Here is a 14,565-nt window from a genome sequence, read left to right as displayed (position 1 = left end):
TTTCAAAATTTTCAGAAATTAGAAACTAAAATAGTTTCTTTTATGATGTAACACAGATATCGCAAGGAGAAAATTGATTTCCGATTAGAATGATTATGGAATTATCTCCAGAAATATGGAGGATATTTATAATGAAAGATACGATGATATCTTAGAATTTCTTATATCAGAGGATGATGAAGAATATTGTCCGCAAGGGTTTAGATTCGGAAGCAAGATATTTGCTAAGGATTTCAGCAGACACTGAATCATTTGTATTCTTTGAAGGTAGATTTCGTTTTTGTGATTTGTCCACAGCCTCCTTCATGGTCTGCTCAATCCGTTTTCCAGTTCCAAACCTTCTTTTTTTCTCAACTTTACCACCATACTATTCTTTATTATTAAACTTTTGACTGTTAAGGTCGTTTACAGTTTTTGCTGCTTCATCAGCATTTTTCCAAAATTCGGAGAACTAGTTTCGTAGTTTGGGGTGTTTTTCAGAAACTTCACATTCGAAGTATGTAAGTCTAGAAGATAGATGTTATCTATATATAACTGTTGTCGTAGAAAATGCTGCGAGATTCAAAATACTGATTGCTAATTCCCGGTGGTTGGTATGGCAATTATTGTTACAAGATATGGATGAGTACATGATAGGGTTTCAATGAGTATAAGGATTTTTTGAAAGGTCAAGGATTAATAAAGTTGTTGGTAAATTTTACGTTTCGTGTCACGTACCTTTGTCAAAATATAGCCTTAAGTTATCCATAAACTATACCACTCAAAGTATATCTTAAACTTTCAAGTGTTTTGGTCATTTACTTCTATAAATCATCGTCTCGCTATTTTTTACTGTAGCAAATAGTGATTTTTGAAAACATCGTAGCTTTTTGGGTACTTTAGCAATTCGAAAATACTGTAGCAAATTAGTGTTTTACTGGTTCATCTTAAACGTTTTAGTTAACTTATCTAAATATTAATCGAATCAATAATCGAATGTTAATATCGTTTACTATTGATTCGAATGTTAATATCGTTTACTAAATAACTTTTTTTTTTTTTTTTTTTTTTTTTTTTACGAGGAACCCCACTATGGGCCAGAGCACATTGGCCCCCCCACCGCAGGTAAACCCCGGGTAAAAGATATATATATATATATAAACGATATATAACTTGAAATCATATATATATATATATATATATATATATATATATATATATATATATATATATATACAAATCAAGTAATATATATTGTTCGTGAATCTTCAAGAACAGTCAAAGAATAATTGATTACATGAATATAGTTCCAAAACTTTGAGACTCAATATTACAGAATTTGCTTATCGTGTCGAAAACATTAAATCATTTAAAGATAAAGTTTAAATTTGGTCAGAAATTTCCGGGTCATCACAAATATATACAACCGGTGAATTATGAATGGGTTGATGTGGGATGTGTTGTATCTCAATCGGGTGAAATGAAATCTTTTTCGCTGACAACTGAGTCAAACGAGTCGAGAGTCGTGCGAGGTATATTTAAAGCATACAAAATTTGTAGGGTTTTTTAAGTTTACACTATCTACCGTTGACTTCTTGTGCTATGTCTCTTTAACCAATGACTATACTGCATCCACTTGGATGCTTATTTTTTTTTTATCAACTGCCATTAATCCATAATTCCATAATTATATATTAAATGCATATAGTTGAGACAAGCTTAATCTTCTACATGATTTTTTATACAGATTGAGTGTCATGCTGGTAGTGTTAATGATATTGCCTTCTCATACCCAAACAAACAACTTTGCATTGTCACTTGTGGAAATTCTTAATTGATAAAAGTTTGGGATGCAGTAATAGGGAATAAGCAGTATACAGTTTGAAGGTCATTAAGCACCTGTATATATTCTGTATGTCCCCATTATAAAGAAAAAAAATCAGGTATAACCTATTTCTCTAAAAGTTTCTGTATTTTTTTTCCTTTCCAAAATTCGATGATTGTTCTAATTCACATATATTAATAACCAATGCAATGATTTTCAGGGTTACGTAATTAGGTAAGTTTTGTCGCTTATGAATTTGATTCGTTTTGGTTATTAACTTCATGGTATTTATCTCTTTTCAATTGGGTTTTATGAGTTGCTGAATAGTTCGGATTTTAAATAGTAGATGTTTCTTTTTATAATGGGTGTTTATCTTTTAGGTTGGATCTTATTGGAAGTTTTATATACTTACAGGTTATTTTCTGATGCATTTCGACTTGAGGATGATGATGATGAAGATGTTTGTATTTTGGATGATTGGTTACCTGAAAAACCCCACCACCAGGTATGTCGACTACTACTGCGTCATTCAAGGTTTAAATGTGTTTATATTTCGTAAGAAATATGCTTTTTCCTTACTGATATGGGTTTTCTCTAAAAATCACATCTTGACTAAACAATACTCCGTATGAGATTCTTGGGATATTTGTGGTTAAATTAGCCTTCTAATATATTTGGTTTCATTAGTTCTGTAGATTTTTTTTTTAGTATAATTGATCATCCTATTGCCTCACATAAATTAAACATCTATACTTGACAGTAGATGTTGTAGAACGTGTAGGTGAGCAACAGCTTTTAGATAGTACCATGTTTTATGCTTACACATGTTCTGTATTGGCATCATATTGCTAAATATAAGTGAGGTAAATTTCTCATATTATAATTTGTACCCATTTTAAACCAAACCAACAAAGTAATGTTAGAATTCATTTGTATTTGATCTGATAACTTATGAATTTCAGTTCTTATGCAGAAGATGCAGCTAGGATTCACAAGTTTAACGGAAGGTTTTTACAATGAAGAATGGTAGATAAATTACATATCTTTAGTTAAAAAATATAATATCACCTACTTTACAAATGGCTTGTACTTTTGTTGATCGGGGTTAAAAGGACTTCACCTTGTGCAGTGTTTCATGGATTTATTATCACACGATCATAGATGTTTATCGCTATGTTAAACTTTCAAATGTAATATGCTTTATACTTTTCTCATAACACTATCAAATTTCGTTCCGTCTAGAATAACATTTAACATTTGTATGGCTGAAAAAAACACTAAAATGATGTATGGATTCACATATTTTATTTACGTATTTTTACTATAACATCTTAGACTGTATGATTATATAATATTATTATTTAATACAAAAAAATGGAGACACCCAATGTTCATTGCATTTGGTTGTTTATATTTCATTTATACTAGCATACATTTTTATTATAATTGTCGGCGCTTCTTCTGTACCAATATCAACCATTACTTTTGCGCAGACCGCTGTGATTGTGTCCGCCAATAATAACGTATTAACTTCCGAAGGTCTGTTTAACTTCATAAATTGAGCTGATTTTTTAAAAAAAAATCTTTAACTTTACTATCTCTGATTTTATTATCTATGCATTTGGTTTTCTTAGTTAAATGTTTCTATCATTCTTTCAAATGCAGGTGTTTCTTCATTCGATGTAGCGACTGTAAGAACATTTGCAGCAACTGCAGTGCAAACTTCCGGTATGAAGAGCAGGTCAAGTCTTATTCTAGGGGACATAACGTTCAACAGAGTTAGACTATTTTGGTGATTTCACATGTCCCATTTTTCTATAAGCTTATGTTCTATTGGGTTCTTTGTGCTCTTCGTGTTTATTGTTGTTATGTATGCTTCTAAATTTATTTTCTGGATGTACTTAAGTTATTAAAGTGCAGGTGGTTCTTCTTTTTATGAAGATTTAGGAGATTGTCACAATGTTTGTGGTAGGTGCAATGCAAGCTTTTGGTATGGAAAACGGGTTAGATCATATATATCACTAGGCAAAATGATGGTATGCTTGCTTTTTTGCTGTGAGTTTGTTATTCTATTGCATATTAAATATACCTTATTTGGGGCAAAACCTTAGTCTTTAGTAAATTATAAATCATGTTACCATGGATAAATACTAACCACTAATGCTTAGAACTTTAAATATATTTACTTTAATATACTTACACGAACGGTTAAAACACATCCACCATGTGGTGTTAAGTGTATTGGCAGGTTTAGGTATTTTGAAAAGGGGTCTTGAACTTATTTTAGTAGAGCTGGGAAATTATTATTCATTTGGGTCATAATTGTCCATTTTGACCCGATTACATTATTTTTGCAATTATGTAGTTTTCAATAGGTTTAGAATGTTACTTTAAAGTTTTAGAGTGATTTTGGGTCACACGGATACATTGGATAAGAGTTTGGGTCGTCAACCAATTTTGATGTCATTTTGGGCTATAATATCAAAATGACTCTCGGTCCTACTTTGAGGACCCGTAACTTGAAAATGGTTGAGTATGGATGAAAACTATTAATATGGATTGTAACGACCCTGGATTTTCCAACGTTTATTTATTAATAATTATTATTATTAATACGTGTGATATAACGAATGTATGTTATTACATTTACATGTTGCCATGATTGCCCGAACTTGACTTTAATTGCCCGAAACGTCTTTGTGACACCCGAGACTTACACAAATAATATTTTCAAGTATTATTTACATTCATGATTAAGTTTTATTAATCATTTTAATTAACTAAGGTTGTTGGTTAATTACTTGGGCTTTAAATGGATTAATTTGTTAATTAAGTGAACTTGAGCTTTATTAGTGAAATGGACTTATGACTTTGGGCTTACAAGCCCACCCTACCCATTTTAATGGATTAACTAGCCCACTAAGACATGTAAGTAGTAATTAGATCTTGTAACTAGTTGGTTTGAGCATTTGGAATCTAGTTGGCTCTTAATCCCCATGTAACCCATTCTTTTAACCACCTTTTATGAACTTTGCATGCTAGTGACCACCAAACAACTCACCCCTCTTCCTCCTTGCAGTTGGCCGTTGGCCTTAGGCTAGTTAGAAGGGATTTTTGGTTCCATTTTTGATTACTTACTCACTTCATTCTTCATTCCAAAACACACACACAAAATCCTCTCAACTTTTCTCTCTTTTGCTCTCTAATTTGTGAGTTCTTTCAAGCTTCTTTCTCTTTTCTTTCTCTTATCAAAACCGTGACCTAGCAACATTAAAACATCATCATCAATTGTTGTTGAAGGTATTTCGTATGCCCGAGATACATATTAAATTAACGTGGCTAATATGTTTTGATCCAAGTCGGGTCATACCCAATAACAAGCTTACTGACACCTTATTCGTATTTGATCTTAGCAATTGGATTGTTGATTAAATACGTAACACTTGAATTTTAGAAAAATGGTTTTCTAAAATATTATTACTTGATGTATATATATATATATATATATATATATATATATATATATATATATATATATATATATATATATATATATATAAATTATGGAATAATTTATATGATATGGATTTAATTATTTATAGGTTAAATAATTAATTAAGTTATGTTACATTTTATAAAATTGGTTTTATAAAATAAAGTATACATAAAAAACAATATGGAATTTTATATAATTAGTTTTATAAATAATGTATACATAATTTATAAGATGCAAGTTTATAAAATTTGTTTTATAAAATCTAATTTTATAAAAGAACAAGTTTATAAAACATTGCAAGCTTATAAATTATATCATGTTTTATAAAAACTATTTTATATAATAACTTGAAGTAGTGGCCTTGGAGTTAGATGCACACATGCTAGAGATTCCATTTCATGGCCATACTTTCCCAATTCCATATACATGCAAGTTGACTCATTTTAAAAAACACACACTTGCAAATACATTAAGTTTGAAGCAAAAATTCTGCTGTTTGGGACAGCAAAAAACCGTGGGGTTTAGGGAGCAAAAGAAGGTCCTAATCTTGATCTTTTAAGCTCATTTCAAGTGTAAACAAATCCTAACCAAAGTACAAGGTGTTGGTGATAAGCTTGGGGTATAACTACTTGAGGTTTCATCTATTTGAGGCTCCATTCATCATCATCATCTTCATCACTCACTACCTAGCATGGAGAAGGTATAAACTCCTTTCTTACTTGTAGTTTGTAAGTATGTTTCACAACTTGATCCTATTTGGGATTTAACTTTAATTGGTTAAAGATTAACATGTTCTAAAATGGTAATTAACATGCTTCCGCTTTCTTAATTCTTAAAATGGTTTAAGTATATTATGAACTTGTTAAATCCCAACAATGGTATCTAGAGCCGAAGTTGTTGAAATATGCTTCGAGATGGTTATTAAACCCACTATAATTTTGCATTCTATGAACATGCATGAAGTAGAATGTAAAATTTTCGGTTTTGGGTGGTTTGTCATTTTGGCCAAAATCACTTGTGATTCTGCATTCTGTATTGCCAATCACTTGTGATTCTGTACTGCCAATCACTTGTGATTCTGTACTGCCAATCACTTGTGATTCTGTACTGCCAATCACTTGTGATTCTGTATTGCCTATCTCTTATGTAGTCAAAGTTCACAATCTAAGCCTTGACCTTATGTTTGGTTGCATGCATGGTTGATTGATATTTATTCAATTGGTTTGTAATAATATTTATTCATTTGGCATGTAATAATTCATTTGGTTATGTAATTTATTTTATATTTGGTATGTAAAATAGATTAGGTTGTAATTTCATTTTTTAGACAAAATGTATTAGGATATATTTTGTAAAATGATGAAGAATGATGAAGACTTGAAGAACACATGAAGAAGCATTTGGATGCAAGGTTAAGTGGGAGATTTGAAATCTCCTACTTTGTGTAATTACCCCTTACCCGGTGGCATTTTGTTTTCGGCTAAACAAAATGCTTACCAAAAGGCTTGATTGTGAACATGTTGTTTTGCATGCTTGGTTGTTTATTGCATGATTGTGGATTGTATGTATGCTACAAGTTAATCACACAAGTTAACAACAAACTAAAATGACAATTTAATTGGTTAAATTCAAATGGCAAAAGACGTTAATAAATGGTTATTAAGAATTAGAAACGGATTGCACATATAAAATGGTTTATATCAAAGTAATAAAATTGGCATTGTTACATGACATGAAAATGGATTTTCATAAGAACCATACACTAAATGCATGTTGGTGTATGGCATAAAAGTTTTCTCAAACTAGAAATAATGAAAACTTAAAATCCCTTTAACACACTAGGTTAACAAGTTTAAACGCCATCCTATTGTATGACACTTAGACGTATTAAGGAACTTATAATGGGATAAAGGTCACCTAACCGTTATGAGCAAACTAATATGATTAAGGTAAATTTCGCACACTTGTGGGATAAAGGTCACCTAACCACTTGTATGTTAAGTTTACATGTCTAAACAAGTAGGACGACTTGATTTGGAAATCATGAACTTAGGGTCACCGAAGCATGATGAACAAATAGGCGTTGATGGGATAATATGTCATGCAAAAGGATTGCATGATCCCATAACTTAGAAGTTGCAAAAGGATTGCAATTGTCATATAATGACTACCTAGCTAAATCAAATGACGGGATAAAGGTCACCTAACTGAAATTTGGTTTACCGTTGGATTCTAAAATTTAATATATATATATCAATTGGATTTAAAGGGTATTGATTGTTAAATTTAAAATCGATACTTAAATGAACTTTGTTAAATTTTGTAGATGGCCGCCAATAACAACAACATGCAAAACGCACCTATTAACTTGAACAACCTATCGTTAAGGTCTCTCCTCGAGAAAGACAAACTCAACCATACGAACTTTATGGATTGGTTCCGCAATCTTAGGATTGTCCTCAAACTTGAGGATAAGGCGTATGTGTTGGAAGACCCCATTCCCGATCAACCCGACGAGGATGATACGGAAGGCATGGCTTATTGGGATAAGTATTGCGCCGATTCGGTGCAATTCGCTTGCCTAATGCTTGGGACTATGATACCCGAACTCCAAAAGGATTTCGAGCATCATACTGCATACGACATGATCACACAATTGAAGGAGATGTTCCTTCAACAAGCACGTGTCGAGCACTTCGAGACCGTTCGAGCGCTTCATGCATGTCGTATGGACGACTCCCAATCCGTTTCATCTTATGTCCTTAAGATGAAAAGCCTCATTGATCGCGCAAACCGTCTTAATCTCAACATATCTAATGAGCTAGCCACAGATCTTATCCTAAACTCCTTGTCAAAGAGGTTTGACCAATTTGTAATTAATTACAATATGAATGGGATGGATAAGACCATTGGCGAACTTCATGGCATGCTTAGGACGGCAGAAACTAGCATGGGTAAGAGGGCTTCACCCGTGCTAATGATCAATGATGGTGGGTCCAAAGGTAATAACACCTCTAAGCCAAAGGCGGCTAAGAGGAAAGGACCCGCCCATCAAGGCAAGGGAAAGGGGAGGATAGTTACCCCAACCAAAAACAAGAACAAGAAGCAAAAGGTTGCCGGACAAGCAAACCCCAAGGAAGACCCGTGCTTCGGTTGCGGTGAAATGGGTCACTAGAAACGAAACTGCCCGGTCTACCTTAAGGAGTTGAAGGAAAAGAGGGATGCGGGGCAAACCTCAGGTAATATATATATGGTATATATAGAGCTTAGTATTACTTCTTCTAATACATGGGTATTAGACACTGGATGTGGAACTCACATTTGCAATTCTTTGCAGGGGTTCAAAAGAAGTAGCAAGCAAACGGGAACATCAAGTCTCTTTATGGGTAATGGAGCCAAAGTGCAAGTGAAGGCTCAAGGAGACTTTGTATTAAAGCTTCCAAGTGGTTTGGAACTTATTTTGAACAATGTTTTGTATGCACCGAATTTATGTTATTTCAGTTTCCCGTTTAAAACAATGTGGTTTTTATCTTAATTTTGTTAATGATGATATCCACGTTTATTTAGATAATGTATTCTATTTTAAGGCTTCGCCTTCAAATGGAATTTATGAATTGGTTCATGATGACACATCATCTAGTAGCTCAATATACCATACTAGCACCAAGAAACTCAAAAGGGATTTGAGTGATTCCTACTTATGGCATTGTCGCCTTAGTCACATAAACAAGAATCGAATGCATACACTTCAAAAGAATGGCCTTTTGAAATCAAATGAACTAGACTCGTTTGATGTATGTGAATCTTGTTTACAAGGCAAAATGACTAAAGCACCTTTCAAAGGGACCTATGAAAGGGCTAAGGACTTATTGGGATTAATACATTCGGATGTATGTGGACCCTTTAAGCCCATAACTAGGAATGGTGAAAGATACCTCGTTACTTTCATTGATGACTTCAGTCGTTTCGGATATGTCTACTTGTTAAGACATAAGGACGAAACTTTTGAAGCATTCAAAGAGTATCAAAGCGAAGTACAAAATCAACTCAATAAGATAATCAAGGTACTTCGTACCGATAGAGGAGGTGAATACCTAAGTGATGCTTTCCAAGATCATCTTAGAAGTTGTGGGATTATCTCGCAACTCACTCCTCCTGGAACACCCCAACTGAATGGAGTTTCTGAAAGGAGGAACCGAACCCTAATGGATATGGTTCGATCTATGATGGCTAGAAGCTCGTTACCTCTATCATTTTGGGGTTATTGTCTATGCTCCGCGGCTCGTATTTTAAATATGGCCCCAACCAAGAAAGTGGAATGAACACCTCATGAGATGTGGTTTGGAAAACCTCCATCTCTATCATACTTAAAGGTATGGGGATGTGAAGCTTATCCTAAGCGTTACGTCCCTAATAAGTTGAATGCTCGATCCACGAAGTGTATCTTCATAGGATATCCCAAGGATAATATGGGATATTATTTCTATGATCCATCCGAGCAGAATGTATTTGTTGCTCGGAAGGCGGAATTCCTTGAAACTAAGTTCCTAATGGAAGGAAATAGTGAAAGAAAAATAGATCTTGAAGAGTTTCAAGATCAAGTAGATGATACACAATTGGCTGACACTAGCACTCAACATCAAAATGTTGAGAATGATCAAATGGATGATCAAAATACACAAGACATTCGCAGATCTGGTAGGATTAGTAATCCACCTGAGAGATATGGGTTTCTCATGGATGGTTGCTATGTGGTTGATTTGGATGAACCAACAAACTACCAAGATGCTTTATCAAGGATTGATAAAGATAAATGGCAGGAATCCATGAATGCTGAGATGCAATCCATGTATGAAAACCAAGTTTGGGAACTTGTTACACAACCGACTGGCTCAAGGCTAGTTGATTGTAAATGGCTTTTCAAAATGAAAACCGACATACATGGAAACTTGGATACATATAAAGCTGGACTTATAGCAAAAGGTTTCACTCAAACTCAAGGGGTTGACTATGATGAAACTTTTTCGCCTGTGGCAATGCTAAAGTCTATTAGGATATTACTTGCCATTGCTGCTCATTATGATTATGAAATATGGCAAATGGATGTCAAGACCGCTTTCCTAAATGGATATCTTGTGGAAGATGTCTATATGGTTTAGCCTGAAGGTTTTGTTGATCCGAAATATCCTAAAAAGGTATGCAAGTTAAAGAAGTCAATCTACGGATTGAAACAAGCATCTAGAATGTGGAATCATCGTTTTAATGAGGAAGCCGAGAAATTTGGCTTCATTAAAAATGGTGATGAAGCTTGTGTATATAAGAAAGCTAGTGGGAGCACTATCATGTTCCTTGTACTATATGTGGATGATATATTGTTATTTGGAAATGATATTCCGACCATGCAAAGAGTTAAAACTTGGCTAAGTAAATGCTTCTCCATTAAGGATCTTGGAGAAGCACAATACGTTTTGGGGATTGGGATCTACAGGGATAGATCCAAGAAACTGATAGGTTTGAATCAAAGTGCATACATTGAAAAGATCTTGAAAAGGTTCAAGATGGAGAACTCTAAGAAAGGTTTGGTACCTATTCAAAGAGGAACGCTCCTTAGTTCATCTCAGTGCCCCACCACGAAAGATGAACATGAGAGAATGAAGAAAGTCCCATATGCGTCTGCCATTGGGTCAATCATGTATGCAATTATATGCACTAGACCGGATGTGTCATGCGCTCTTAGCCTGACAAGTAGATACCAGAATAACCCAGGAAACAGTCATTGGATTGCTGTTAAAAGTATATTGAAATACCTTAGGAGGACTAAGGATATGTTTCTAATATATGGGTCTGGTGAGGAAGAGCTCGCTGTGAAAGGTTACGTGGATGCGAGTTTCCAAACTGATCGTGATGATTCTCGATCACAATCCGGTTATGTCTTCACATTAAATGGAGGTGCGGTCTCTTGGAAGAGTTCAAAACAGGATGTTGTTGCATTATCCACTACAGAGTCGGAGTAGATCGCCGCATCATTGGCAGCTCAGGAAGCTGCATGGATGAAGAAATTCATCGACGACTTAGGAGTAGTCCCTTCCATTCAGGACCCTCTTGAGATCTTTTGTGACAACGAGGGTGCGATTGCTCAAATCAAGGAACCTCGTGCTCACCAAAAGACCCGTCACATTGAGCAGAGATTCAACTACATAAGGGATGAAGTTGAAAAAGGAAAGATATGTATTCGCAAAGTTCACACAGATCTAAATATAGCGAATCCACTCACGAAGCTCTTACATGGTGCAAAACATCAAGGGCATGTTAGTGCATTAGGGCTTCGATATTCTAGTGATTGGTCATGATCTGTTTTAAGTATTGTAACAGAACGAAATTTGTTCAAACTCATTAATATAATTATGGTGTTAATTTATTAATCATGAGTCAGGTTCCTATTTTGCATATTTTATCCATGAATAAGCTATTATTCTAAATTCCGTAGTCGATCACATTTGTGGGAGCAAGTGTGAGGTTTAGACTATTATGAACTTGGATTGGTATACATTCACGGACTGAATGTGGGGCAAGGTTGCTACTAAAGTTCATAGATATTTGTAGGATACAAATATTGGAAGACCCGCCCTCAAGATTTACTAAATGGAGCCTTTGTGGTTGATCACATGTAATCTTGAGTAAAGGCGAATATCATTGTATCCTCTGACCTGAGATACATATTGGGTTCGGATATTTACCAAGTATTGTGCCTTGATTCTTTCCTTCGCTATTCTGAAATATGGTAGTTCATAAGGAAGAGCTCAGGTGTGATACAAAGTATATGTCTAGGACATATGTAGTCAAGATAGAATTTGTCCCTCTTATTCGTTGAGAGTCAGATGTCTAAGGCCTGATAAAGTTAAATCTAGAAGAGAGTGATCACTCTATGTCTCTTGGATTTAACATGACATCTAGGATGAAAGGATATAATGAAAGATTCACCTATTCATATTCGAGATGGGAACTCGAAAAGGATGATGTTATTGAATGGCACAAAGTCATAACATATTGGGGGTGATGGACAGTCGTTAGGTGGTATCCGTCACTTGCATTAATTTCTTATGTTTCTCGTGCAAGTGGGAGATTGAAGGTATTTCGTATGCCCGAGATACATATTAAATTAACGTGGCTAATATGTTTTGATCCAAGTCGGGTCATACCCAATAACAAGCTTACTGACACCTTATTCGTATTTGATCTTAGCGATTGGGTTGTTGATTAAATACGTAACACTTGAATTTTAGAAAAATAGTTTTCTAAAATATTATTACTTGATGTATATATATATATAAATTATGGAATAATTTATATGATATGGATTTAATTATTTATAGGTTAAATAATTAATTAAGTTATGTTACATTTTATAAAATTGGTTTTATAAAATAAAGTATGCATAAAAAAACAATATGGAATTTTATATAATTAGTTTTATAAATAATGTATACATAATTTATAAGATGCAAGTTTATAAAATTTGTTTTATAAAATCTAATTTTATAAAAGAACAAGTTTATAAAACATTGCAAGCTTATAAATTATATCATGTTTTATAAAAACTATTTTATATAATAACTTGAAGTAGTGGCCTTGGAGTTTGATGCACACATGCTAGAGATTCCATTTCATGGCCATACTTTCCCAATTCCATATACATGCAAGTTGACTCATTTTAAAAAACACACACTTGCAAATACATTAAGTTTGAAGCAAAAATTCTGCTGTTTGGGATAGCAGAAAACCATGGGGTTTAGGGAGCAAAAGAAGGTCCTAATCTTGATCTTTTAAGCTCATTTCAAGTGTAAACAAATCCTAACCAAAGTACAAGGTGTTGGTGATAAGCTTGGGGTATAACTACTTGAGGTTTCATCTATTTGAGGCTCCATTCATCATCATCATCTTCATCACTCACTACCTAGCTTGGAGAAGGTATAAACTCCTTTCTTACTTGTAGTTTGTAAGTATGTTTCACAACTTGATCCTATTTGGGATTTAACTTTAATTGGTTAAAGATTAACATGTTCTAAAATGGTAATTAACATGCTTCCGCTTTCTTAATTCTTAAAATGGTTTAAGTATATTATGAACTTGTTAAATCCCAACAGTTGTGTTGTTTACTTGTTCTTGCTTAATGTTTAAATACTTGTAATTACTAGTTGTTTTTGTTATTTACTTATGATCTTCTAAGAAGCAAACTTATTAGTTTGATTCTTCATCTATCTTGTTCTAACAAGAACACACAAGACATAAACTTCTTAGTTTATGATCTCCAATACTTGTTAAAGAAAGTTCTTGTGTTGTAACTCATACTTGTAGTTCTTGAAGTAAACTTAAAGTTTACTTTACTTAAAGATCAAACCTTGGTTGAATCTTTAAAAGTATGAACAAACCATGAACCTTTTACTTGTTTACTTAGTTTATCACTTCATAATATGCACTTTAAAATTCATGTTGTTGGTTATTATTGGTCAAGTGTTACTAGTTAACCTTGATCTCATTAATCTTGAACTTAAGGTTAACTTTAAAAGTTCAAGAACATAAAAGTAATTTTTCTTTAATTTTAACTTCAAGGACTTGTAATGGATCTAAGTTATGTAACTTATGGTCTTCTTATTTTGTCATTAATAAAAGCTTTCAAGCTTACATACACTTTACTAGTTGATAATCTAAGTTTTGTAACCTATGGTTTCACTAAAGTAAAGATACAAGTATTAATCCTTAAGATTTAACTTAATAACTTTAGATCTAGACTTTTGAGTTTGAATCTTCAAGATCTAACTAAGAACTATGTTCTACATTTTAAGATCTTGATTAGTTAGTTTATTTTCAAGTTTATAGTTCTATACTACTTTTATATTTCATGTATGTGTTAAATCTAAGACTTTGATGTAACTTTGGTTCATCAAACTTCATACAACACTTAAGTGAGTTGTGCTTCATGTCTTAGACTTACACTTAGGTTATGATGGTCAAAACTTGGTAAAGATGATGTAAACACGTCAATGAGTTGTACACTTGAAGCTATATGCATCAAGGATGAGAACCATGATGAACATCAAGCACCAAAACCCACCGGAACCCATTTATTTTTCTGTTTCTATTTATAGCCTACTGTTCTGCTGTTTCTGTAACATACCAGTAAACCTGGGCTGCTGTAACCTTGATTTTCAAATAGCTCTTTTCGATTAGATAACTTTTCATATAGGACTCGTCTTAATCCGAGTTA

General features: G+C 33.5%; 2 long non-coding RNA genes across 3 annotated transcripts in view; both read left to right on the top strand.

Moving 5' to 3' along the window:
- The first annotated feature begins 1,393 nt into the window (after positions 1–1,393).
- LOC139892936 (uncharacterized) lies at positions 1,394–2,437 on the top strand. The gene is made up of 3 exons (XR_011774288.1): positions 1,394–1,511; positions 1,727–1,922; positions 2,219–2,437. It is a non-coding gene; the product is annotated as an uncharacterized lncRNA (long non-coding RNA).
- A 332-nt stretch (positions 2,438–2,769) lies between these two features.
- The window catches only part of LOC139892935 (uncharacterized), a 32,452-nt gene continuing 20,656 nt past the window's right edge, over positions 2,770–14,565 (top strand). For both annotated transcript variants that reach the window (XR_011774287.1, XR_011774286.1), the window contains exons 1-3: positions 2,770–3,343; positions 3,470–3,596; positions 3,725–3,840. This is a non-coding gene — a long non-coding RNA (uncharacterized lncRNA). The remainder of the gene's footprint in view (positions 3,344–3,469; positions 3,597–3,724; positions 3,841–14,565) is intronic.

This window comes from Rutidosis leptorrhynchoides, chromosome 2, assembly GCF_046630445.1.
Source record: "Rutidosis leptorrhynchoides isolate AG116_Rl617_1_P2 chromosome 2, CSIRO_AGI_Rlap_v1, whole genome shotgun sequence".
In the NCBI taxonomy this organism is placed as follows: Eukaryota; Viridiplantae; Streptophyta; class Magnoliopsida; order Asterales; family Asteraceae; genus Rutidosis; species Rutidosis leptorrhynchoides.
Note: the sequence above shows the minus strand (reverse complement) of the source record. Positions and strands in the feature narration are given on the sequence as shown.